The sequence below is a fragment of the Marmota marmota genome, unplaced genomic scaffold, assembly GCF_001458135.2.
Source record: "Marmota marmota marmota unplaced genomic scaffold, marMar, whole genome shotgun sequence".
Classification (NCBI taxonomy): domain Eukaryota; kingdom Metazoa; phylum Chordata; class Mammalia; order Rodentia; family Sciuridae; genus Marmota; species Marmota marmota.
In genome coordinates this window covers 21,001,772-21,026,600 of record NW_026000082.1, presented here as the reverse complement: position 1 = coordinate 21,026,600, position 24,829 = coordinate 21,001,772, and the positions used below count along the sequence as shown (strand labels likewise).

At 45.0% G+C, this 24,829-nt stretch overlaps 1 protein-coding gene across 8 annotated transcripts in view; it reads left to right on the top strand.

Moving 5' to 3' along the window:
* The window catches only part of St3gal3 (ST3 beta-galactoside alpha-2,3-sialyltransferase 3), a 167,006-nt gene that overhangs the window by 114,507 nt on the left and 27,670 nt on the right, over nt 1-24,829 (top strand). The window lies entirely within an intron of this gene.

The following is a 24,829-nucleotide window of genomic DNA, read 5'->3' as shown; positions in this document are numbered from 1 at the left end:
TGCACCATGCTGTCTTGACACTGTGCCCACCTATTGTCCTGTGAAGCAGCAGGGAAGTTGTCCTCAGCAGCTCAACTGACCCAACCCTGCAAACCACACAGGAAGCACCTGAGCAGCCCATCTGAGCATTTCAGCCTGCAGAGACCCTTAAACAGCAGTCAAATGGCCCCACCCTCCTTCCCACTGTCCCCAAAATAGCCAGAAAGCCCCACTTACCCACCCACCCACCTCAGCCCCCTGAAAGCAGCCAGGTACTTCTTTCATCCCCACCCCTCATGACCCCGTGCAGCCCCATCCACCCACCCTCAGCCCTGGGAAGGCAGGCATGCTGCCTTTCCCCTAGTGGCTCAACCTGCCAAGAAAACCCAGAATCCCCCAGGTGGCCCCACTCATTCTTCTGCAGCCCAGGAATCAGCGATCTTTGGCCCTGGGAAGGAGCTAGGCAACCTGTTCCAAGCAAGTTGGTCCCCAGAGGCCCCATAGAGTCACTTTTGCAGACCTTGGACATTGATGGCAGCCTTTCTTGATTCACTGGTCCCGCTTGGTTCCTATATATCCCTCAGATGCTGACAGGCACCCAGTCTAATTGCAGGTGCTCCCACTGGGGCCCATCTAGGCTGCCCCACTCCCACATGACCCTTAGAAATTGATAGTCAACCCCCACACACAGCTGGGAGCACCATTCCCAGAACTAGCAGTACGCCCCCTAGCCTCTGCAGCTTAAAACACTAAGATACTTGCAGACATCACTGCCAGGCATTGGTGATGGCTAAAGAAGCCACACCGACATTACATTAAAGCATCCCTGGGGAACCAAAGCCAACGCACACTATTCATCTAACACTGCAGGACCCTCCAAGACATATCACCAGGAGAAAACCTTTTACTACAAAACAACACTATAAAATGGGTAGAGGAGGCTGACCAACCAGCTGCACAGATATCAAGACAGGGACACAAGGAGGGTGGAAAACAAAGTAACATGACACCTCCCGAGGAATAAGATGACCCTAGCAATGGACCCCAAAGAAAACAAAGTTGACAAATGGCCAGAAGAAAATTCAAAATATCAGTTTTAAAGAAACATAATGAAATGTAAGAGACCACAGAGTGACAATTCAATGAACTTAGGAAGGTGATTCATGAAATGAATGAGAAATTCAACAGAAATAGAGATTACTTATAAAAGCAGAAACCTTTGAGCTAAAGAATTTATTTATTTATTTATTTATTTTAAATATCTTTATTTTATTTGTTTATTTTTATGTGGTGCTGAGGATCGAACCCAGTACCTCACACATGCAAGGCAAGCGCTCTACCACTGAGCTACAGCCCCAGCCCCCTGAGCTAAAGAATTTAATAAGTGAAATTTTAAAGTACACTTGAGCCTCAGCAGCAGAATGAATCTAGTCAAACCAACAAAGAAAAAAAAATAATAGAAGAGAAAAATTTAAAAAGAGAAGAAAGCCTTTAAGACTTAGGGGACACCATTAAATTAGCAAATATTCATATTATGGGTGTTACAGAAGGAGAAGAGAGAGAAAAGGTCATTTAAAAAAAAAAAAAAAAAACACTGAATGAATGGCCAGGCACAGTGGCACATGCTTGTAATCCCAGTGGCTTGGAAGGCTGAGGCAGGATTGTGAGTTCAAAGCCAGCCTCAGCAATTTAGTGAGGCCCTAAGCAACTCAGTGAGACCCTGACTTTAAATAAAATTTAAAAAAGGAGCTGGGGATGTGGCTCAGTGGTTAAGCACCCCTGCATTCAATCCCTGGTACCAAAATATATACATATATTTTAATGAAATAAATGCTGAAAACTTTCCAAATCTTTCCCAAGATTTGAACTAATCTAAGAAGCTTAAAAACCCTGAATAGCTTTGACTAAAAAAGATACTGTCTGTGGCATATTATAGTCAAACTGTCAAAAGTATAAGAGAAAATCTGTGCCAGGTCACAGGTAAAGGAACCCCATTAGACTAATAACAGACTTCTTTGCAGAAACCTTACAGGTCAGGAGAGAATGAGATGATATACTCAGTCCTGAAAGAAAAAAAAAAAAAAAACTGCCAAGAATAATGCTACTATACCCTGCAAAACTATCCTTCAAACATGAAAGAGACGTCTTTTCCAGGCAAGCAAAAGCTAGGGATATAGCACAGTAGTAGAGTGTTTGTTTGCCTAGTATGTGCACACCCTGGATTCAGTCCCCAGCAACACAAACCCATTGGGGGGCGGGGGCGCAGACAAGCAAAACCTGAAAGAATTAGACCAGCCCTACACCTACCATCATGAAAGCACAAGAAAGTACAAAACTCACTAATAGAGCAAACACACAAAGAGAAGAAAAATCAAACCTTATCAATACAGAAAACCATAGATATTCCTGTCCTTGTCCTGTCTCCTCTTGCTTTACTTTAAGCCACCGAGGACTGTGAACTGCAGCCTTGAGCCTTGGAGCCATTAACCAAAACTGGATTCTTTTTGATATTTTATTCCTACCAAGCTTCCCCCAATGTTAGGGCTATGTGGAGACAGGTGTGTCTCCACATCCTCAGGACCTGGAGTTTACCCAGATGTCAAATGGTTAGTGATTACTTCTCTGGAAAGTTGTGCTTCTGCATCAAGAATTGGATTGTTCATTAAAGTAGACAGTAGGTGGTGCATGCCTGTTATCTCAGCCACTCAGGAAGCTGAGGCAGAAGGATCTCAAGTTCAAGGTTGGCTTGGGCAACTTAGCAAGACCCTGTCTCAAAATAAAATATGCTCTAGGGATGTAGCTCCATCATAGCACTTGCCTAATGCTCAAGGTTCTGGGTTCAGTCCCCAGTGCTTAGGGAGAAGACAAAAGGCAGTAGAAATTAGGGCTCCATCAGTTTAGGAGCCTCACACTTGCTGCTGTGTCTTGCATATAGTTGGACTACAAAAGGAGCTTCATGGAATTGAAGCAGTTGGTGGTAAATTAAGTATGACGGCAGCAAGGGAAAACATGGCGTACACTGTGGAATGCCTCCAAGATGATGTCAGTGTTCTAGTTGAGTTCCTGTACCATATTACCACAGCCCCCGAATTCCATCATTAGGAAGTAGCTGCCCTTCACTGTGAGCTAAGGATTGACAAAGCTGTGGCTTTTCACAGTCCATAGACTCTTGTCATCAGATTTGCTTGCTGCAGCTTACCAGAATGCCCTGGCTAATTCCTTGTATTGTACTCACTATAGAGCTGGAAAATGACCTCAGAGGAGTAAACATTGCTATGTTCAGAGCTATTTTACAAGTGTACAGATGGCCTTGATTGACCTGGTGAGTCATCCTGCTCTAAAGCAAGTTGCTGAACAGTCTCTCTGCACAAGGGGTGGGCTTCATTTATGGGCTGTAAAGGCCAGGTACCATGGGGGTGAAATTTGACAAGAGAGTTGAGGCAACTTTGTCCATGCTGCCTTTGTAGCAGAAATCGCTGTCACAGGAAGTGCAGAAGCAATTTGCTTTGATGTTCTTCAACACGCCCTTGGACTACATGTCAAGAGGGGCAACAATGCCTCTCTGAGGTGATCCTTCATGTTAATTACCCTGATCTGATTGTTACACATTGTATACATGTATTGAAATGTCACTCTGTGCCCCATAAATATATCTATGATACTTGTCAATTAAGTATAAAGATACAGCAAAAGAAACAAACATGCTTCGAGTATAAAAGTCAAGGGTGGTCTGAGCCCTTGACCATCATGCTGAGAAGCATGCAGTATATTATGAGGTCAGCTAAGGTGTGCAAGCAGGGAGAGAGGGACAGCATCGCGCTGGTACTTTTAAAAGGTCAAGCATTACAGGAGGGAGACCCTGGGGTCAGTGATTAGGGCAAGGATAGGCTCACAGGATATTAGATGAGGACAACAATCAATGGTCTGTTAGGGATGAGTGAGAGGGAGAAGTAAAAACAGGCTCCCAGTTTCTGTTTCAGGCAGCTGACAGGTCAGAGGTGGCATTTCCTAAGAGAGGCTATGGGATGGGGGTGGGGAACCTGTCGGGGCAGCTGTTGAAGTGCTGCGCCTGTGGAGCATCCTCCTGGGGATGTGAGCACCAGAGACCTTTCAGGGTTCCTTCCCTCCACGTTCTTTCTGCTATAAACAACATTGCTATGAACAGTGTTCTTGTTAACAAAGCCTGATGGCTCCTTGACAGTTTTCTCACATCCCTGACGTAGTAAGAGACTTTTTTGGTGATATTGCACTGAATTATTGAGTTTGTCTCTTCTTGTCACCAGACCTTTCAAAGTGAAACCTATTTACCCTGACTTCATTCCCTCCCCTTTTCCCATTATTTATTTTATACCATGCTGGGCATTAACGATGAAAAATAATAATAATTCTCTACCTTAGAATTTCAGGCTAGAAGGGGAATCAAACATGAAGACAAAAATACTATGTTGACATGATGGTAGAGGAAAGAAGCATAAGATGCCATGAATGCCAGAAAGGAGACACCTGAGGGCCAGAGGCTTTTTCCCTGAAGTGAATTTCTGGGCTCACTCCTCTTCTGCCATGATTTTAGGATCTCTTGACCTTCATTCTAATCATCTGCTTCCAGCATTAAAAAGCCAGAGACACGCCTTTTGTTGGTTCATTAGTGGCTGGTATCTCACCATCATTTAGGTGAAACCTTTTCTTGCTTTGTTTTTGCTTTTAATTTGGGAGGGGTGAGTTTCGTCAGTGTCTGGGATGCACCTTGCCCATAGCTCCTCCAAATAATGGGTCTGTGGACCTGAGGTACTCATGGGCCCCTCAAGGCCACACACAACCAGACCCAAAGGGCTGCATCTTTTTCTGGTCTCCTGACCTACTCTGGAAGTATCATTATCTTCCCCACAACCCCATAGTTTAGGAGAGAAAAAATGAGGGTACTACTCATTGAGATAGAAATCCAAGAAGAAATGCGGTTATTTCTGTTTAGATCTCTGGCTTTTAGCAGGAGGAGGAAAGGGCGGAATCATGAATTTGGTTGTAGACACAATAAATTGAGATGACTCTGGGACACTTAAGAAGAGATGCACATGTGGGCCTGGAGTTTCAAGGGAGGCGGTCGGAGCCAGAGATGATGCTGTGAGAGTTACTAGCATAGAGATGAAGTCTGGGCAGTGGGGGTAGTGTAGGAAGAATGTAGACCAAGTCCCAAAACTGACAGTTTAAAAGTTAAGCCTTCCTGCAGTCATGCTTTGTGTGGCCAGCACAGTGTTTTAAAATAATGTGAATCCTGTTAGGCGATGTGTGGCTCTAGCTTGCTGTAATCCCGCCAATTGTTGTTGTCTTACCTCCGGCCCAATTCACATATATACAGTACTTTCTTGGCTCTTGAAGGATTTGAGTTGGTAAATTTTGTAAGAAGAAAATGGAGTAGCAACAAAGAAGGAGTGATTAGGAAGGAGAAATGATGGAGTAAAGTGGGAAAGAATGGGCAGAGCCTGTGGAAAATCAGGAGAGAATGAAATTTTGTTCTTTCTGAAAGAATGGAAGGCAACATAGTCAGTCTTATAATAAAATATTAAATGTGGGTTTCATTTGATCTAACAATCTACTTATACATGTTTAACATAAGTAATAATCATATCTATATATAATTATTAATTATAATATGCCTTATAATAGCAAAAAATTGCAAACAGCGGGTCTCCCAGCCAAGAATGATTAATATAATGTGTCCAAATGATAAAATAGTATATAATCATGAAAAATGATGTTGTCAGACCATATTTATTGACATGACTCTACAGTTATAGTTAAACTTTTTAAAAGTTATGGAACAGGTCATATAAGATAAATCCATTTATGTTAAATGCCTGTTTATGGAAGGAAAAGTCTGGAAGCCCTCACATATAAATCCTAAGAACCACCCAAGAGCTAAATCCAGTAGACTTTTATGTGTCTTTGACCTCTCTTGGCTTTTGACATTATTGGCCTTTCTTGGCTTCCTGCTCCTTGTCTTCTTTTCCATCCTAGTCCCATAGGCTGGCACTTGGGACTGAAAAATGGCAGACTCAGTCCTGGGAGAACCCTTGAAACCAGCAGCCTGTTTACATCCTGTGCAAAACCAAAACAGGGCACTTACTGGACTATTTTTCCTGGGAAGAAGTAGTCACGGATCATATTTCCCTGGCTCTTTGAGTCTACATAACTCTTCTGGAATAAAACCCTTCCCAGGGTCTGTGGATACAAGTCTCCTCTCCTTGCCCACCCTCTAGCAGAGTCGCCTGGCTGTCCCCCTCTCTCCCACGCCTTCTCTTCAATCAAGGAGTTATTTTTAACAGAGTTGTGTATACCATGCTTGAATCCTGGCAAAACACCAGAGCTTTGGAGTAGACACTCAAGATGGAAATAGTCTCCCACAACCTCCCCCTTCCCAGAGCTTTTCCTTTTAAAGAGAGAAAACAACTTATCCAAACTGTAGACACCCCTACCAGAAAGTTCCTGGACACTAGCACTGAGTGACTATCTCCATGGCCTAGACCATGAAGTTTAGGCTGAGGCTGGACCTGCTGCCACTTTGGGCCTGTCTTCAGCCCAGGGTGAGCCCAAGGACAGGATGACTCCAACCACTTACTGGGATTGGTAGGTCTAGAGGCCCTGTGTCCCAGAATTATGGCGGTTACCTAGTCCATCCCCCTTCCCAGTAGTTGGGCACTGGACCTACAGAAGTAGCCCATCTATTTTGAGATTATTATTACTGAGTAACTGGAGAGTTTTTAAAGTGCCAAGTCCTGCTTTTCTGTAACTTTTCTCTGTGCTTTTTGCTGTGCGTGCCAGAGCCACACAGAGCAAATACTCTTCCACGTGAGCTGTCCAGGGATTTGAAGCTGGTGGTTGTGTGACCCAAGTCTCTAGCCAGGCATCTTTGCTGTCATGAGGTATCATTTCCTCCCTAACTCAGTAGTCCCTTCTCTGGGTCAATTCTGTTGTATTATTGTTCCCTTTAGAAGATACCCAGAATAGAACATGTGCTTGCTCTGGGGTGTTCTGACAGAGAAGATAGAAGAAATATTTCCCCATTTCTGGTGCTCCTCATAATGACTGACACTCAAAAGACACTACTTTTATAGTTGTCCTGTCACACTGACTGTAAGAATTTCTTGACATACTGCTGCTAAGCCCCATCCCTGTCCTGCTTGGCATGTGTGATGGACTCCAGGGGCCTTGACCAAGCCTGGCTAGGTGGCTCTGCTCTGGAGCCACATCCATGTGTGAGAGGAATGGAGGGTATTTGTAAGGGATGCTGTGGAGAATGGAAGAGATTGCTTTCAGGGACAACCCCAAAGACTGCCAATGCCAAGCAGCAGAGCAGGCAAGAGAAGACCATGAGTCTGTTGTGACGGCAGTCTGTGTGCCTATGTAGGTTGTGTCCAGCAAGGTTAGTCATCCAAGTATAGGGACAGAGATTCTCCAGACCAGAAATCTTAGTCAGATTGATTGTGCTTCTAGGGGATTCTTGTATGGAAAACCGCCTCTGTTCCTAAAGTGAGGAGAAAGGTGCTAGGGGCTAGAATTGGAACAGGACTCAGTTCTTTCCAGAAGGGTGCAGCCATGACCAGAGTGCATCAGCCAGGTGAGCATCTGACCAGGGATAGTTGTTCCCAAGACCCTCCCTATACGTGGGGACAGTAGCAGCCTCTGGTGAGTGGAGCCCTCAGGCCTCTTTGGAACAAGGTGGCCAGTATACATGGCAGGCAGAGAACTCTGGAGAAAGGGGTTGGGGTACAGCCAGGCAGTGTTGCTATGTAAACCTTTGAGAATGAGACAAAGACTGTGGGTGGGATTATAAGGACAACAGTTCCTGAGCCTTTGGCTCAAAGATCTGTTGTGAGGACAAGACTTTTGGAGCCTCCAGATTCCTGAGTTAGAGCAAAGTGGCTCACACCTACCCATAGAGATGGATGTGTGGAGCAGTACAAGCCTGCCTGTGGCTGAGGAAGTTCCACTAGGGCCTCTGGTGAGGCGGTTCCTCCATCAGCCCTGCCGCTGACCTGGCACTCCCTGAGGGAGAAGGAGGGCATGGCTGATACCAAAACTGGGAGGGGAGGAAGGGAGGTGAAGGAAGCTGACAGTTATTGAGCAATATAGTGTGCCAAGAACTTCCCATGCTTGATCTCAGTGCATCTTCACAATAATCCAGGAGGCAGGAGGCATTCTTAGCCCTTTACAGTCATTCATTCAACAGGTGTTCAGCGAACAACACCTGTTAAATGACAGGTTCTGCTTGAGGTACTGGTGGGAGAGCAGTGAGTGACAAATGTCCCTGCCTTCATGGAGCTCATGCTCTAGTGCAGAAGCAGGCAAAGGAGCAAGATAGAAAAGAAAACTGCAGTGCAGAAGAGGGAAGACTAGAGAAAAATACAAAGGAATGGGGACTTGCTTGTCTCCGCGACCCTTTACTCTACCTGGATTGGCAGTGCCGGGTCTTGGGGAGGTGTCGTGTGCCTAGAATGACCTGTACAAGCCTCCCGTCCTCCTCCCAGTGGGTTGACTGGATAGTCCTGATTACAGCAGGATATAGAGGAGCTTGGGGGTCACTTAGTGTTCCAGCCCATAGTTTATGGCTGTGACAGGCCACTGTCCTGTGTACAGGGCCCATTCTTGTGACTGTTCATTCATTGCTTACAATATTCTAGGTGCTCTTCTAGGTACTCGGCATGTGGTGTTAAAGGCATGTGACTGGGGGTGTAGTTTAGTGGCAGAGCACGTGCTTAGCATACATGAGGTCCTGGGTCCCATTCCTGGCACTGAGAGAGAGAGAGAGAGAAAGACTCTCATGAGTGAAATATAGGGCTTTTGTGTTTGGATATGTGGGGCTGGGGTGTTTGTAGAGGTGAGGAAAGCGGAAGTGGGGAGTGCTGGCATCTGTGTTTGTGCCAGGGATGGAATTCTTTTTTTTTTTTTAGTTGTAGATGGACACAATATCTCTTTTTATTTATTTATTTTTATTTTTTAGATGTTGATAGGCCTTTATTTTGTTCATTTTATTTCTATGTGGTGCTGAGAGTCGAACCCAGTGCCTCACATGTGCTAGACAAGTGCTCCACCACTGAGCCCCAGCCCAGCACCTGGAATTCTTAAGGCAGTTTCCCGTGTGCACCTGGACAGTAGATCTGTGGCAGGTGAGGTTTTCAGCTATCGTTAGCTTGGCCCATTCTATTTGACACTTGGTGCTTGGCAAGAGAAAAATTCTATGCTTGCAACCTCACACAAAGTCCCTAAAGTTAGGAACAGTGCTGGAGTACCTGGACTGCAGAGAGCAGCTAGAGTACTTTCCTATGGAAGAGACCCCAGCTGAAGCCAAAGGGGGCCTGCATGGGAAATCCCAAGAACAGTCTGCATTAATGCATTGCCAACCTGGGGCAGTGACACAGAGCGTGATGTGATTCCAGCCTAGTGGGTGCAGGGATTCCTTACTTCCCTGGCCAGCACAGGGGGCACACCCCTCCTACTTTCATTCAGGGAGACACAACTAGGCCACAGTGAATGCCCTTGAGGCAGCAAACAGCCAGATAGGTCGCCCCTTTACTCTGTGACTTGAGTGCTCTTCAGGGGAAAGAAGAGAAGAGGGATAGGTTTAGGGGAAGCTAATGGGCTCCTTGTTTCTACTCTGGTGAACCTGGGCACCAGTGGGCTATCTTGGACAAGATGCTCAGGTGAAGTTGGCTATATAAGTCTTGAGCGCAAGACTTGGGGTCTAGATTTGGGATGGAGATTTAGCAGCCACCAGTTGGGTACATGCATCTAGATGTCTGAGATTTGAACCCTCTGGTGACAGTCACAGTTTTCAATCTTTTCTCCATCTTCTTCCTCGAACTGCAGGCAGTGAGAGTAGACAGGGGTCAGCAATGACTGCCCTTGTGCCCCTCCTGGGTAGAAAGTCTCATCTGACAAGGTGGCTTCTGCTTATTCACTGTTGTGTTGTCTCATTTCTGAGCAGAGAGGGAAAAGAGAAAAGAGAAAAAAATAAATAACACAACTGAAACCTTCCCTTTCTCCAGGAACCCCATCTATACAGCTCAGAAAGTAACATCCATGTGTTAGGCTCCTGTAGCAGGTTCTTCTTCTTCTGATTCTAAAGACCAGAAGTCCAAAATCAGTATCCCTGGGCTAAATCAGTTCAGCAGGACTGTGCCTCCACCCCACCCCATGCTCTAGAGGATTAGCCATCTCTCAACTTCTGCAGCTTCTCCAGTGGGGCCGGTATCCCTTGTCCTATGGCCATGTTACTCCACTCTTGGCCACTGCAGCCTTGTCACCTTTCCTTCTTTGTATGGTAAAGCCTCCTGCTGTCTGTCTCTTCTCAGCACGCTTGTGGGTGCACTTAGGGCCCACCCAAGTAATCCAGGAGAACCTCCTTATCTCATGGCCACAGAAGTTTGGATTCTACCAGAAAAAAACAGGGACAATAAGCAACTAATCAGTAAATTATAAATTAGGTCAAGATAAATACTATGGGGGAAAAGAAAGTATGTCCAGGTGACCAAAGCAGATTGGAGTGGTGAATAGGCTGGTCAGGGCATATCCCTGCTGAACTGATTTAGCCCAGAGAATGGCTGAAGTCTTAATAAAGGTGGGACATAGGGAGGGAGAGAGCCAGTGAATATCTGGAGGAAGAGCATTCCAAGCTGAAGAAACAGCTGGAGGTAGAGTGTAGATATTGGAGTGGAGCAGGAGAGAGTAGTGCAAGAAGAGATCAGAGAAGACCGAGGCCTGCAAGCCATTGCGAGGACTCTGGAGGACCCAGGAGACATTGCACATGTGGACAGATTGATTTTTGATGGAAGAATAGGTACTTTCTCAGATTTATCAAGAGGGAAAGAGGAGGACGTGGAGCAGATAGAGATGGTTTTGTAGATTGGGAGGAGACAGGTCTCCTTTAATAAATACTCATCTAGCACCTACTGTGCCAGACACAGTCCTATGTGCTGGGGTCCATAGCAGGGAACAAAATAGGCGGCTCCCTGTTCACACAGGGTTTATGTTTTTCATATAATAATAAACAAGTATACATAGGAGAGCATAAGCAATGAACAGGATAAGTTTATGTAGTGATAAATGCTTGTGAGAAAAATAAAGACAGTGATGTAATGGAGAGTGACTGGAGGAAGAAGCCCACTTAGATGGAAGAGTCAAAGAAGGCCTCTCTGAGAAGACATTTGAACAGAGGGCCAAATGCAAACAAAGAGCCAGCCTTAGGAAAGAGCCAGACACACACAAGAAAAATTTGTTGTATTTCAGGGTAGACAGAATGGTAGCAGATAAGGGAGGAGAACGTGAGAGGTAGGTGGGGACAAGACCCTGTAGCCTGTGGTTGGTTTTATTCAGATGCAGCAGGAAAGTTCTAGTCAGAGGAATGGTGTGATGTGGTTGTTGATTTAGGAGTGTCATTCTGACCAGAGAGATGGGCAAGAACTGTCCATTGACAACTACAGGAGCCAAGAAGTCACAAATTGAACTTGGACAGTAGCAGATGGAGAGAGGTAAGTGGGTGAATTTAGAATGTTTAGCAGTTGTACCAACAGGACTTGCTGATGAAAGGCAGCCAAGAAAAAGAGATGAATCTAGAGTGACTTCAAGGGATACCATCCAGTTGGCAAGAGAGAGATTCATTTGTAAAATTGTTATTTCTCTTTGTGGAATGTGAGGATCTGGGCAACTGAGAGTAAAAAAGAAAAAAGAATGGCTCCTAGGACTGGGCTCTTTCCCCTGCATTAGCCCAGCATTGCCTTCCTCTGCCTTAGCCAGAACCCTTGTGCCTGTGCCATGGTCCTATGAACCGCTGATATTTCCTCCCTGTCCATCCTTCCAGCAAACCTGCTGCAGGAGTGCCCACACTCAGTTTGAATCCTTCTAACATCTTTCTCTGCATGTGTTTCCGGGCTGCTTGGGACGACCCCTAGTGATACACTACTGTGGCTTCATGGTCCCCAACTGTGGACTGCTCCTGCTCCTGTCCTGGTTGACTTGCCATGGGACTGTTCCAGTCCTTTCCATCCATAGATCACTGCAGTCCACACCCTGCCCCACACTCCCCAAATCCCCAACCCTAGCAGTGTGCCAGAGAACACCCTCCTTGCTGCTTCCAGGGAAAAGGTGTCCTGCCCCTGTGTGCCTCCCCTCCTCTTTCTCCTGCACCCCTCTCCCTTCTCTGCTGGTCTCCTTCCTGTTGATACAGACATGCGCTGTACTTCCCCACCCACTTTCCTCTCCAGCCTCCATTCCATCTCTGCCCTCTCCCTCCTCAACCCTGCAGTTCTGGTTCTGTCCTCTCTGCCCCTGATAGTGTTTCCCTAAGGGGCTAGTGACTTTCGTGTATTCCCAAAAGCAATGTGGTAAATAAGAATGTGGCTATAAATAGTGCTGATCCATGAGGTCATTGCAAGGATTAAATAAGATAATGCACACAGATCATTAGCACAGTGCCTGGGACACTGCAAGAGCTCGGAAACTATTCACTGCTGTTACTGTGTTGTTATTGTATGTTTATCACTTATTTCACAACTGCCTCTACTTGGCTGCCTCACCCATTATCCACAAAGGCAGGGACTGAATTCTTTATTGTCATAGTCCCCGGGACTAGCACAATGCCTGGTATAAGCTGGGACTTGGTGCCTCTTGGAGAGATGGATGGTGGGCCCTTAGGTTACATGGCGTCTGGGGGCAGTCTGACCTCATCCTCCACATTAGACTCTCTGGGTGGGAGCGTTTGCCTCTTGCAGCAGCTTCTTTTGTCAGCTTCCCTTCTCTCCTGCACCTCCCATGCCGCCTCTCTCCTCCCCTCCATCCTCCACATTAGGTACAGGCTGTCAGCAGCGTCGCTGGGAGCCTGTCAGCAGGAGCCCAGGCACTGCCCCCTTGAGGGCCTCTGGCTCAGCCTCTCCTCTCCTCCTTCAGCACAGGCCTCCCTGCCTGTCATACATGTCATGTGTGTGGCTCCAGCCTGTCTGGACACAGATGTGGCCACAATTCCTAAGCAGACAGAGGAGCAGTAACTGGCAGCATTTCAGACCCAGGAGGGGTGGGGTGGCTGTGAACAGTGGCGGCAACTCTGGAAGTCTGGCCCTTTGGAGCAGGGAGATTAAAGTGTCCATGAGGAGCCACACAGAGGCAGCCCCAGACCTCCACAGATGAGGGGCACATTGGCCTGGATTGACCCTGGAAGTTGCACACTGTGGAGGCTGTCACCCCAAGCCAGTCTTCCCACTGGCAGCCCACAGGCATTTACCCAGCACCTGGCTCTGTGCTAGGAATGCCACACAGCCTGGTGGAACCAGTGACATCCTGGAAGGCTTGGTCAGCATGGTGTGACTCAAGGAAGGCTTCAGGGAGGTAGAGATGCTGGAGTCAGGCTTATGGAGTAAGCAGAAATTTAGCACGTGACTGAGAAGGGGAAGAGAATTCTAGGCAAAGGGAACGGTAGCATGAAGTCAGGGAGGTGTTGGGAGCCTGGCAGATTCTAGAAACTGTAAGTAGTTGGATAAGCCAGAGACCTGGGAAAGGGACAGGAATGGAGGTATCTAGGTAGGACTGGAGAGGTAGACAGGAGCCAGATGACTGTGTAAACCAGTCTAAAGAGCTTAAACTTTATCCTCTAGGGAACAATTGCTGTTGGTAGAAACTCAATATCAAACTAATTCAAGCCAAAAAGGAAAGATATGAGTTTATACAGCTAAGCTCAGAAGCTGAACTTTCAGGCCCACCTGAATTTAAGGTTCACACCGAATCTTTCTCCCTGTTCCTTATGGGCTTTCCTCTGAGTCTAACTGTCCTACAGCTAGCTTTGGCCATGTAGCTGTAGAAGATGGTCCCAAGTATTCTAGGCCTGGGGATGGCAAGTTTTTTTTCCTTAAAGGACAGCCAGTAGATATTTTCAGTTGTGTGGTCCTAATAGTTTCCATCACAGCTGTTCAGCTCAGCTATTATATCATGAAAGCAGCCATAGTCATAGTGGAAATGAGTGGACATGGTCATGTTCCAGTGAAACACTGTAGGCACAGAGCAGCTAGCCAGGAGGCTGTAGTTTGCTCATCCCTCTTCTAGGCTCACATGATCATTGTAGTTTACTCTCTTAAAAGAATAGAGGGACTCCCACTTCCCCCAGTGTCTAAATGTGAAATTAGAGAGAAGAACCATGCCTCACACTTATGTCAGGTGCCTGTTCATGACTTACTGAGAAGTGGTCTGCTGGTTGGTTAGCCTGGGATGCGTGCCCATCCCAAAAGCAGTGGGGTAGAGTCAGCTCAACCAGGATTATCCAGAATGAAAAATGGGAAGCCAGGGCAGCAGAAGGAGTGAGAGACAGACATCCGCTGCAAGGTGCCAGCAAGAAAGAGCATGAACTGAGTGCCTGAAGTCACCAGTGATGATGCAGCTTGAAATTGGTCCTGACACAGCCTCAGGGCGCCAGGCCAGCCCTGCAGTGCTGACGCATGCCCTGGCCAGCCTTTCCCCGCCCTGCGCAGTGTCTGCGCCTCAGCTGCTGCATCACGCCCATCAGGATGCACTTGCCCACTCATTCCTTCCTCACACACTGCTCCACCCTCCCAGGTGGGACTAGAGGGCAGAGTCCCTGCGGGCAGGGCCAGACAGAAGCCCCTCCGTCCTTGCTGCACCCTGGCCAGCCTCAGCAATAGCTGTCCTCCCCTTGAATGGGTGATTGCTGGGTTTCTCTTCCGTCTGGCGTTGTCTGTGCCACCTCTGCTCAAATACCTCCTCAGCATTCTCCTACCCAAGTTATTTATCTTTCAAGGCCCAGCTCACTTGTTTCATCATCATCTTCAAGAAGCCTTTCCTGTATGCCCAGAATATTCCATGACCTTTAAATCCCTTATGATTCCAAAATATAGGCTGTGAAGACCTATTTCCTTCTGGTCGTTTCCCTGTCTCCACCATGAGCTTCTTGAGTGAAGGACCAGTATTAATTTACCTTTAGGTTCTTCCTAGCACTTGACACAGGACCTAGCACTGATTGGGCAAGCAGTTGCTGGATGGAGCTGCCTTTTCCAACTCCATCTCATCCTACATATAGTGCAGAGCCAGGAGCTTCCTGCACAGGCATGGAACAGTACTTGTGAGTGGGCACCTGCTGCTTGTCTCTTTAGCTTTTAGCTGCTCCTCTTAGGACATATGCCCTATACATTCACCATTCTTCTCAGACTCTTGTTCTCCCATGGGATGAGCAAGAGAAATGGCAGCATGGCATAGCCTGAAAGGCATTTAGAGCGTGTTTACCTTGGTTGCTTGAACATATACCAGAGTCTTACCATGCAGGACCCTTTTTGGAGGAACTACAGCAGCCACATCCCAAGCTAGACCACGTAGATTCTAGAAAACCCATGCGCCGCCTCTGCTTTGTCTACCCCTACCACCACCACCACCAACAACAACAACAACACACACACACACACACACACACACACTTCCCAGAGCAGATTCTAGGAAGGTGGATCTGTGGGATTTGGCTCTCATCTCATTGGGTGAATCTCACTTTTCAGGCCAATGACTGAATCTAACAAACGATGTGCCGTGGTCCCTGGCCTAAGTCCCCACCACTGTGTTCTGCCTTCCCTTTGCCTCCTGGGCTGCTAGCATTCCTCAAACATACTGGGAGACGTGGCTAGAAGGCTGGCCACCCTGCCAGACACACATGTAAAGCTGAAGCTGTATGCAGCCCTAATCCAGCAAACCTACCCCTGGAGGCACATTTTTCATTTCGGGAGGGTAAGAATGAGGAGCAAGGCCCTATACTGGATCTTCTGGTGCCCAAATATAACCATTCTCTACTCCTAAAAAGACTCAGCCAGCTTTGCCTGCAGGCTTGATATTCTGGGCCTTAGAAAATGGTTTAAGTTGGGGCTGGAGTTGTGGCTCAGTGGTAGAGCACTTGCCCAGCATGTGTGAGGCCCTGGGCTCGATTCTCAGCACCACATATAAATAAATGAATAAAATAAAAGTCCATCAATATCTAAAAAATTAATTAATTAATTTAAAAAAAAAAAGAAAGTGGTTTAAGTTGATGAGCCAGGGTTGGGGACATTCACCTTCTTCACTGCACCTCAGCCGTGCTGAGTGACTGGTCCATGCAGTAAGCTGAAGGAACCCTTAGGAGGGTCCCAGGTTCCCTTTCCTGGATGGTCACACTGCCCCCTATGCCTACTCATAATCCTGTCTTAGTCTTCAGGACTGGGGGCAGAGCAGCCTTGTAGATCCTGGAGTCACAGACTTGTTATGAGAGGTACAGGAATCCGATCATCCCCAAGCATGTGCTCTCTTAAGGCCCCAAGCCTTCAAACTATTAGGCTCGAAGATCTAAAGAGAAAAGACTAGCAGGTTCCAGTGTAATTTCCGCCTCCTCCTTCCCCTGTGCCTTCTCACGCACCCCCACACCCTGCTGAAACCCGATCCTGAGGCCACCTCGCGTGCAGCAACTCTGGCAGGGCTGGCGGGCTGGGGCCTGTCTGCTGGAGCCTGCCGCACCCTGCCCACCCTGCCCTGCTACCCCCTTGGTCAGGGCAAGCAGGTCAGGTGTCCTTCATACCCCACTAGCCTGACCCATCATTCTATACCTTAAAGGCCACTGCCTTGACCAGGCTCCCGCAACTGACATATTGGTCAAGAGAGAAGCTCCTGGATTCTGTTCCAGGTATAGTGTGAGGCTTAGCCAGAGCCACCTGCAGAACACACACACACACACACACACAACCTTTACTATCACCCGCCCCCACGTTTCCTGTTGTTTATGGCCCTGGGCAGGCACTGAGCCACCTCCCAGGATCTGAACAAAGTGCAGAGGGAACATTAGCAGAAGAGTACAAATCTACCTGGGAAGCCAGGGAAGGCTTTCCAGAGGAAGTAGCATTAGAACTTAAAGAATAAGAGTGAGTTTTCCAGGCAAATAGAGAGGAAAGGAGGTTGAGGAGTAGAGCAGAGGCAGATGTGCCAGGCAGAGAGGCTGCCTGGTAAATGCATGAAGACACCATGTTCAGGGATCTATAAATGGTGCATTCCCAAGAGAGTAGTAATCTCAGGAGGAAAATCCAGATTGCATTAGATTGAGAAATGAGTAGGAAATGAGGAAAGGAGACAGAATATCCACTGTTCTTTCTAGAAGTTTGGCTATGAAGGAATAGAAAGAGAGATTTAGAGCTCAGGGGAGTACATGGTCAGCAAAGTTTGCTGAGTTTGCTTTCATGTGGGAGAGAGTTTATATGCTTAGGAAAAACAAGTAGGGATGAGGTCCAAGGCGTGATGGAATGATGAGCTTTGGTGGTACAGATATAAGGAAGCCAAGTTTAAGGATAGAGAAAGGAGCTAAAAGATTTGCATTTAAGGAAGCAAGAAGCTGAGAGAGTTCCCCTTGGATGGTCTTGGTTTTCTCTGTGAAGTGGGTGGGAGAAGAGATGTCTGCTTAGAGAAGTTTGGAAGACGACAGAGTGTATGAGGAGTGAACAGTGTTTGGAATAGCTGCTGAGCAAATGTGAAGGCCCAGGTGGTATCTCTGTGTATGTGTGAGCACACATGTCCATTCATGTGTGTTTTCAAAGCACCTCAACTATAAAATGTGCAAAAGTGTAGGATTAGAGAAAGCTCATTAATGTCTAGTTGGGTTTGCCTAACGAGTGGTCCAAAAAGTCAAGGAACCAGGGGATACTTGGTCCTGTGGGAGGAAGACAGAAGAGATGGATGGGCTCTAGGCAAGAGAGATAGTAGACTAGAGGTATGGGTGGGAGCCAAGGGGCTTAGGAATGGCAAAAGCAAAGGAGAGAAAGAAATGGAATGTTAGGAATTCTTATTCAGAGAGTAATTGGAAATAAATATTTTTGAAGTGATGAAAAGTTCCAGAATGTGATGGTAGAATTGAGTAGCTGACTTGGAGTGGAGATGAGAGTGACTGAAGTCAAGTAGGTTATCTGTGAGCCAGAACCTTATGATGTTGAAATTTCTGAGTGCGCAAGAAATGGGTTTGTATGGAAGATAAGACAGGTGCTGAAATCTTCAGTGAACATGGCAGAGTTGGCAGATGGCTTCTTAAAAACCTGGTGAAGATAGATAAAAAGGTAATGGTGGGTGGTGGTAATGGAGGGAGGATGTGCTGGGGAGGCCATGGTACTGGCTGAGACTGGTACACCTTTCAGGGTTCTCTACTGTTCATGTTGGGAGTTGTAGGATAACAAAGAATATAGCATATTCCAGGTGCTTGCTCACATCCTAAACCTGATCCCCATAGCCATGAAAACTTGTCGGTGGCCAGAGAAGGAGAAGGAAGAGGAGGACAGAGCTCCGCACAAGGTGAAACAAGGACACAGTAGAGAACTTGCTGAATCCTTCAGCTATAGTCAAGGGTGCGAGGAAGGAAAACCTGGAAAAACATGAAAATTGCCTAAGAAAATGTGAAGAGCCACACACAGAATAGTTCTAAAACAGAGTCCTTTGCTAGTCATATGGAAATAGATGAAATTGGATCTAATCTTTATACAACCAAAATGGCTCACAGATTTAAATGTAATAAAATGAAGACATCCTGGAAAAAAAGTATGGATGAATTTCCCTGTGAGATGGGGATGAGGAAACCTTGCCTAAGACCCCAAATCCATAAGTAATAAGGGATATGATTGATATATTTGACTACATTTTTTTAAAAAATCTATTGCTAAAGAGAAAAAAGAAAATACCACAAGCCAAGTAAATAAAACAAACAGGAAGAAATATAAATTATATCCCAGAGGGCTTATATATTTAATATATAAAAAGCTTCAAAAAAAGATAAGAAAAACAACTAATATTCTATAGAAAAATCAGCAAGAGATCTGAACGAAGTTCACTGAAAACTGCAAATGGCCCTTGCATATATGAAACAATTATTAATTTAATTTGTAATTTTAAAAAAATGCCAGCCAGGTACAGTGGTGCATGCTTATACTCCCACCTACTCTGGAGGCTGAGGCAAGAAGATTGGTTCAGCCCATGAGTTTACAACCAGTCTGAGTAGCATAGCAAGACCCCTCTCAAAATCAACAGCAGCTGGGCACAGTGGGACACACCTATAATCCCAGCAACTCAGGAAGCTGAGGCAGGAAGATGGCAAGTTCAAAGCCAGCCTCAGCAATTTAGTGAGGCCCTGTCTCAAAAATTTTAAAAAACTGGATTAGGGATGTGACTCAGTGGTTAAGCACCTCTGGGTTCAGTCCCCAATACCAACAAATAAATAAAACAATAGCTGGCACAGTGGTTCATACCTATAACCCCAATAGTTTGGGAGGCTGAAGCAAAATAATTGCAAGTTTAAAGCCACCCTCAGCAATTTAGCAAGACCCTCAGCAACTTAGCAAGGCCCTGTTTCGAAATAATAAAAGGACTGAGGATGTAGCTCAGTGGTAAAGCATTAACACTCTGGTGAGATGCTCTTTTTTTTTTTTTTTTGGTCCCCAGGATTGAATTTAGGGGCACTTCTACCACTGAGCCACATCCCCAGCCCTGTTTTGTATTTTATTCAGAAACAGGGTCTCACTGTGTTGCTTAGTGCCTCACTATAATTGCTGAGGCTGGCTTTGAACTCAAAATCCTCCTGCCTCAGCTTCCTGAGCCACTGGGATTACAGTTGTATGCCACCACACCCGGCTGAGATGCTATTTTTTTTCCCATCAGATTAGTAGAATAGGAGTGTTAGACAGTGTGCTCTGACAATGAGACTGTTGAGGGAGCGGCACTTTCACACATGGCTTGTGGGTATTTGAAAATGGTACAATCTCTGTGGAGGGGACTTTGGCAATACAGAGAAAATTCCATATATGAATTTTCCTTTTGATCCAGCAAATACTTCTAGGAATCTCTTTTACAAATACATTGGCAAAGGCTATGGTTGTGGCTCAGTGACAGAGCGCTTGCCTAGCACATGTGAAGCACNTATGTGGTGCTGAGGATCGAACCCAGGCCGCACACTTGCCAGGCAAGCGCGCTACCACTTGAGCCACATCCCCAGCCCCACCTTAATTGTTTTTAGTAAAGAAGTGTGAGTAATAATACTGATATTCTGAAACTATCATATATTTTCTACAGGTATATGTTAGGATAAAGCAATTAAGTAATTATCATAATGTCACTAGAAACAGGGATATCAGCTTAAGAAAAAGATACAATTATAAAATCAAAAAATGTTAAGTAAGTCAGGTGCAGTGGCACACACCTGTAATCCCTGGAGTGGCTCGGAGATTAAGGCAGGAGGAGGATCTTGAGTTCAAAGCCAGCCTCAGCAAAAGCGAGGCACTGGGCAACTCAGTGAGACCCTGTCTCTTGAGTAAAATTCAAAATAGGGCTAGGTATGTGGCTCAGTGGTCAAGTACCCCTGAGTTTAATCCTGGTACCAAAAAAAAAAAAAAAAAAGTTTAAGTAAACTTGAATTTTATGCTGTGAATTATATCTTAATAAAGCTATTTAAAAGTACAAATCTTATTAAACTTAAATTTGAATTGAGAATACCAATATAAATGGTTTTGGTTTTTTCCCAGTTTGGTCCATCTGGAAAACAATGACTAACCCATAGCAGTATGAGAATTCCTTAGCCACACAGGTGGTGGTCTCTCAATACCATTTCTAGCTCTTTGGGAAAATGACTGATTCCAGGTTGGGGCAAGAAATGTACCAGGTAAGCTTATAGCATCTTTTCAAGTATTAGAGCATGACCAAAGGATCAAGGAGACAAGGTGAAAAGGCTTCACTGGCCAAAGACCAAATACTCTGAACATCAAGAAGAATAACAAGACTAGAGTAGAGCTCAGTGGTAGAGCACTTGCACAAGGCTATAGATTTGATCCTCAGCACTACAAAAAAATAAATAATAATAATAATAATGATAACGATCACAATAGATTGGCATATATCAAATATGTTAAAATGTATACTTTTTTTTTTTTTTTTTTTTTTAGGGCTTGAACTCAGGGACACTCAACCCCTGAGCCACATCCCCAGCCCTTTTATGTATTTAATTTAGAAATAGGATCTTACTGAGTTAACATCTCACTTTTGCTGAGGCTGGCTTTGAATTTGTGATCCTCCTGTCTTAACCTCCTGAGCTGCTGGGATTATAGGCGTGAGCCACCACCACGCCCAACCAAAATGTTCAATGATTAAAAGGGAAAAGAAACTATCATCATCTTTGGAGAATGCTAAAGAATCAGTTCGTTGTCCTGAAAATTGGTAAATAAAAGGAAAAAATCAAGCATTTATCTCAAAATCTTTTTTGGATGACCAGTTCTTTAGGATAACCAAGCAGCTGAGAGAAAGGTCATAGAAATTTATGAACGTTTACACAAATATCCTAGCATCTCCTAAAGCAGGGTGCATGTAGGCAGCTTCAGTGGCTGCTAAAGGCTTTCCGTGCAAAGGGGCTGGAATTTTATGAGCTCCAGCCTGGAATGCTGTAACCCAGTGACAGTCTTAACACCACAGGGAAGCAACCATGTGTTTCACAAAAACTGTCTATTATATGTCTTCTTGCCAAAAGATTCCACCCGACTCTTACTAGCTCTAACTCTAACCACCAGTATGCAGAATGCAGGGGATGAGGAATGTGTTCAACATCTGAATGCAATTGGGAAAATGTGGGTTAGAGTGGGGAACCCTATAGAACAACCTGTTTTCTTCACCAACAAGTTATAAGGAGAAAGAAGAAAGGAGGAAACCTATGGATTTAAGAGATATAGAAATCAGCTAAATACTGTGTGTGGACTCTGCTTCCATTCTGATCTAATCAAACCAACTGTTAGAAAAGCAACAGCAATACCAACAAACACTAATGGTGCATTAGAAGAAATCTGAAAACTGGATATTTGTTGATATTAACAAATTATAGTTAATTTTTTTAGATGTGATAATCCTTTTAAGAGTAATTATTAGGTGTGGTTGGTCTTTAAGGTATCTGTCTTTTAAAAATTAATGCTAGAATATTTTATGAATGATATCACATAATAAACCACCAGTATACAGAGTGCAGTGGGATTTTTAAACTAATACATAGAAAGTGGGTGGGATATAAGAGAAACAAAATAGACCATCATTAATAGTTGCTGAATCAGGGCAGTAGGTCCATGGGGAGTTCACTGTACTGTTTTTTTCTATTTTTGATATGTGAAATTTTTCCTAATAGAAAGCTTTAAAAATAGGCCTGAGGGGCTGTGGTTGTGGATCAGTGGTAGAGCGCTCACCTACCATGTGTGAGGCACTGGGTTCAATCCTCAGCACCACATAAATAAATCAATAAAGGCATAATGTCCATCCACAACTAAAAAATATTTTTAAAAAATAGACCTGATTTGCAGCTCAATGGTAGAGCACTTGCCCTTAGCACTGAAGTTGGGGTTTAGGGAGAGATTTAAAATATATATACATAGGAAGGAAAAAGAGTGCCCTTTGCAGAGAAGTATACCCAAATAGCAGAAGGAAATGGCAGAGAAGGGCTGACCCAGTCTTTCAAGGGATATAAAAAGAGGCTACAAAATAAGCGCTTAAAACATGAAGGCCTGACAAAAGAATGAGGTGAAGTGGCCAGTGTCTCAAAACAGGTCATAAAAGGAATAGTTTACACACTAAGGGCAGAGGTTCTCGAGGCGTTATTAGTCCTATTTAATGCTTTTTCCATGATCAGTCCCTGAACTTGTTTTGGCTATTACTAATGTGGCAATTCCTGCTCTGGGGCAACATTTTCATTTATCCATCCTTTACATGTTAATTTTTAGGGTTGATACATATCACATTTCCAGCAGCTTATAGTTTTTGTTGTTTGATACAGTCTCTATATTAGGAGAACGTCAGGCTACAAAGTGATGGGAACAGAAAATATGTGTGAATGTATACCAAGGTTGTTTCTGTGTTATAGGGTTATAGATGTCTGTGTGTGTGTGTGCGCGCGCGCGCACGTGTGTGTTTACCTGTGGTTTTTCAAAAATAACACACATTATAGGTTACCAAAAAATAAGATTTTTTTAATATAATTTTTTTAGTTGTTGATGAACCTTTATTTTATTTATTTATATGTAGTGCTAAGAATCGAGCCAGTGGGCTGGGGATGTGGCTCAAGCGGTAGCGCGCTTGCCTGGCATGCATGCGGCCTGGGTTCGATTCTCAGCACCACATACAAACAAAGATGTTATGTCCGCCAAATACTAAAAAAAATATATATATATTAAAAATTCTCTCTCTCTCTCCCTCTCTCTCACTCTCTTTAAAAAAAAATTAAAAAAAAAAAAGAATCGAGCCAGTGCCTCACGCATTCTATATAGGCACCTTACCACTGAGCTACAAGATTTTTTTCGCATAATATACTTGCCAATAGTCTTTGAAAAAAGGGGAGTGGATAAGGAAGGGGAAAAAAATATGCCAAGATCATTTGGTTAGATCTTAGGAGATTCTGTTAGCATATGACATCCAGTACACATTGGGAAGCAGATAAAATCCTATCCAAGCTTGACTCAGAAACTTTACAAAAATTTTATAAGCTCAGTCCTGACACAAAAGGAGCAATTCTTGATGCAGGGATATCAAGGGACTTTGTTCCCTTTGATATCACTCACAACCTGGCCAGGATCCTCAGTGCCTCTGGTGAAACCTCAAGCATATTAATTTACTTAGATCTTGTGTACTAGGCACAGGAAATAGGCGTTGTCCTCATACACAAGGGAATTGCACTCACTCAGTTGCTGGCACCCAGGAGTCTAAAAAGGAAAGCCATTCTCAGCTTGAGGAGCTATGGAGTGTTGACATCTCTTAGCAATAAGCAGTGGGGGAGGGAGCAGGACTGAACATTTTCCTCCTCTTTCAAGTTCATGTCAAAGTTTCTAATAAATAAGACCTGAGTAATCACTGATCCTGTTCCTCCTGGGACATGGGTATCATGGTGGTAGTGATGATGGGGATAAGAAATAGACGCTTATGTTAGGAGGGGCAGATTCTAGTTTTGGGGCTTCCTGTTATTCAACGGGCTGATTCAGGTTGAGTTAGAGTAAGGGCAGAACCACTAAGACCTAGGCTACATTGATCATTCTTAGTCAGAAAGGCCCTAAGTAGCCCCCACAGCAAGACTGTCAGCACACAGTAAGTCACTGGAATTGGCCATCATCTGGGCTGGAGTGCCCAAGTTAGAGTCCATGTACAGTGCAGTTCTCCAAGCATCTTGAAAGAGGTTGACTTCTCCTGTGTCTTTACCTCTGTGCCTCATTTCCCTTTGCATCTCTGCAGACCTCATCCCGTCTTCCCAAGATTGCAGCCTGCCCTGCCCAAGAACAGTGACATTTGATTTCTCTCTCCTCTCTCACCCTACCCCTCCTATTTCTCCTCTAGGCCAAAATGAACCTCTCCCCTTAAACTTGGAGCTCTTTCCTTCTCTCCATCAAAAAATGTACTCCAGGGGTTGGGGGTTTAGCTCAGTGGCAGAGTACTTGCTTAGCATGAGCAAGGCCTTGGGTTTAATCCTTGACCCTTAAAAAAAAAAAAAATTCATTTCTGTCCCTTCTAATCTGAAAACTCACCTATCAGCCCTGCATCCTAATCACAGGACTTTGCTTTTTCTGTTTCCTACCAAACTTCTATCTCTTATAACTTTTACCCTGCTTTGCTTTCTTCTTCACCCTGGGTGGTCTACCTCCCAGAATCTTCTCTAAAATTCTTGTCTCCTTGCGCTGGCTGTACTTTTGGATATTTTTCTGCTGACTAGACAGCATCTTATCCCCATGTTCCCAGACTGCAGGAACAGAGTGGGCAGCAGTGACTGTAGATGGATGCATGGATAACCTTCCAGGGAGCTTCCAGCTCTGAGACA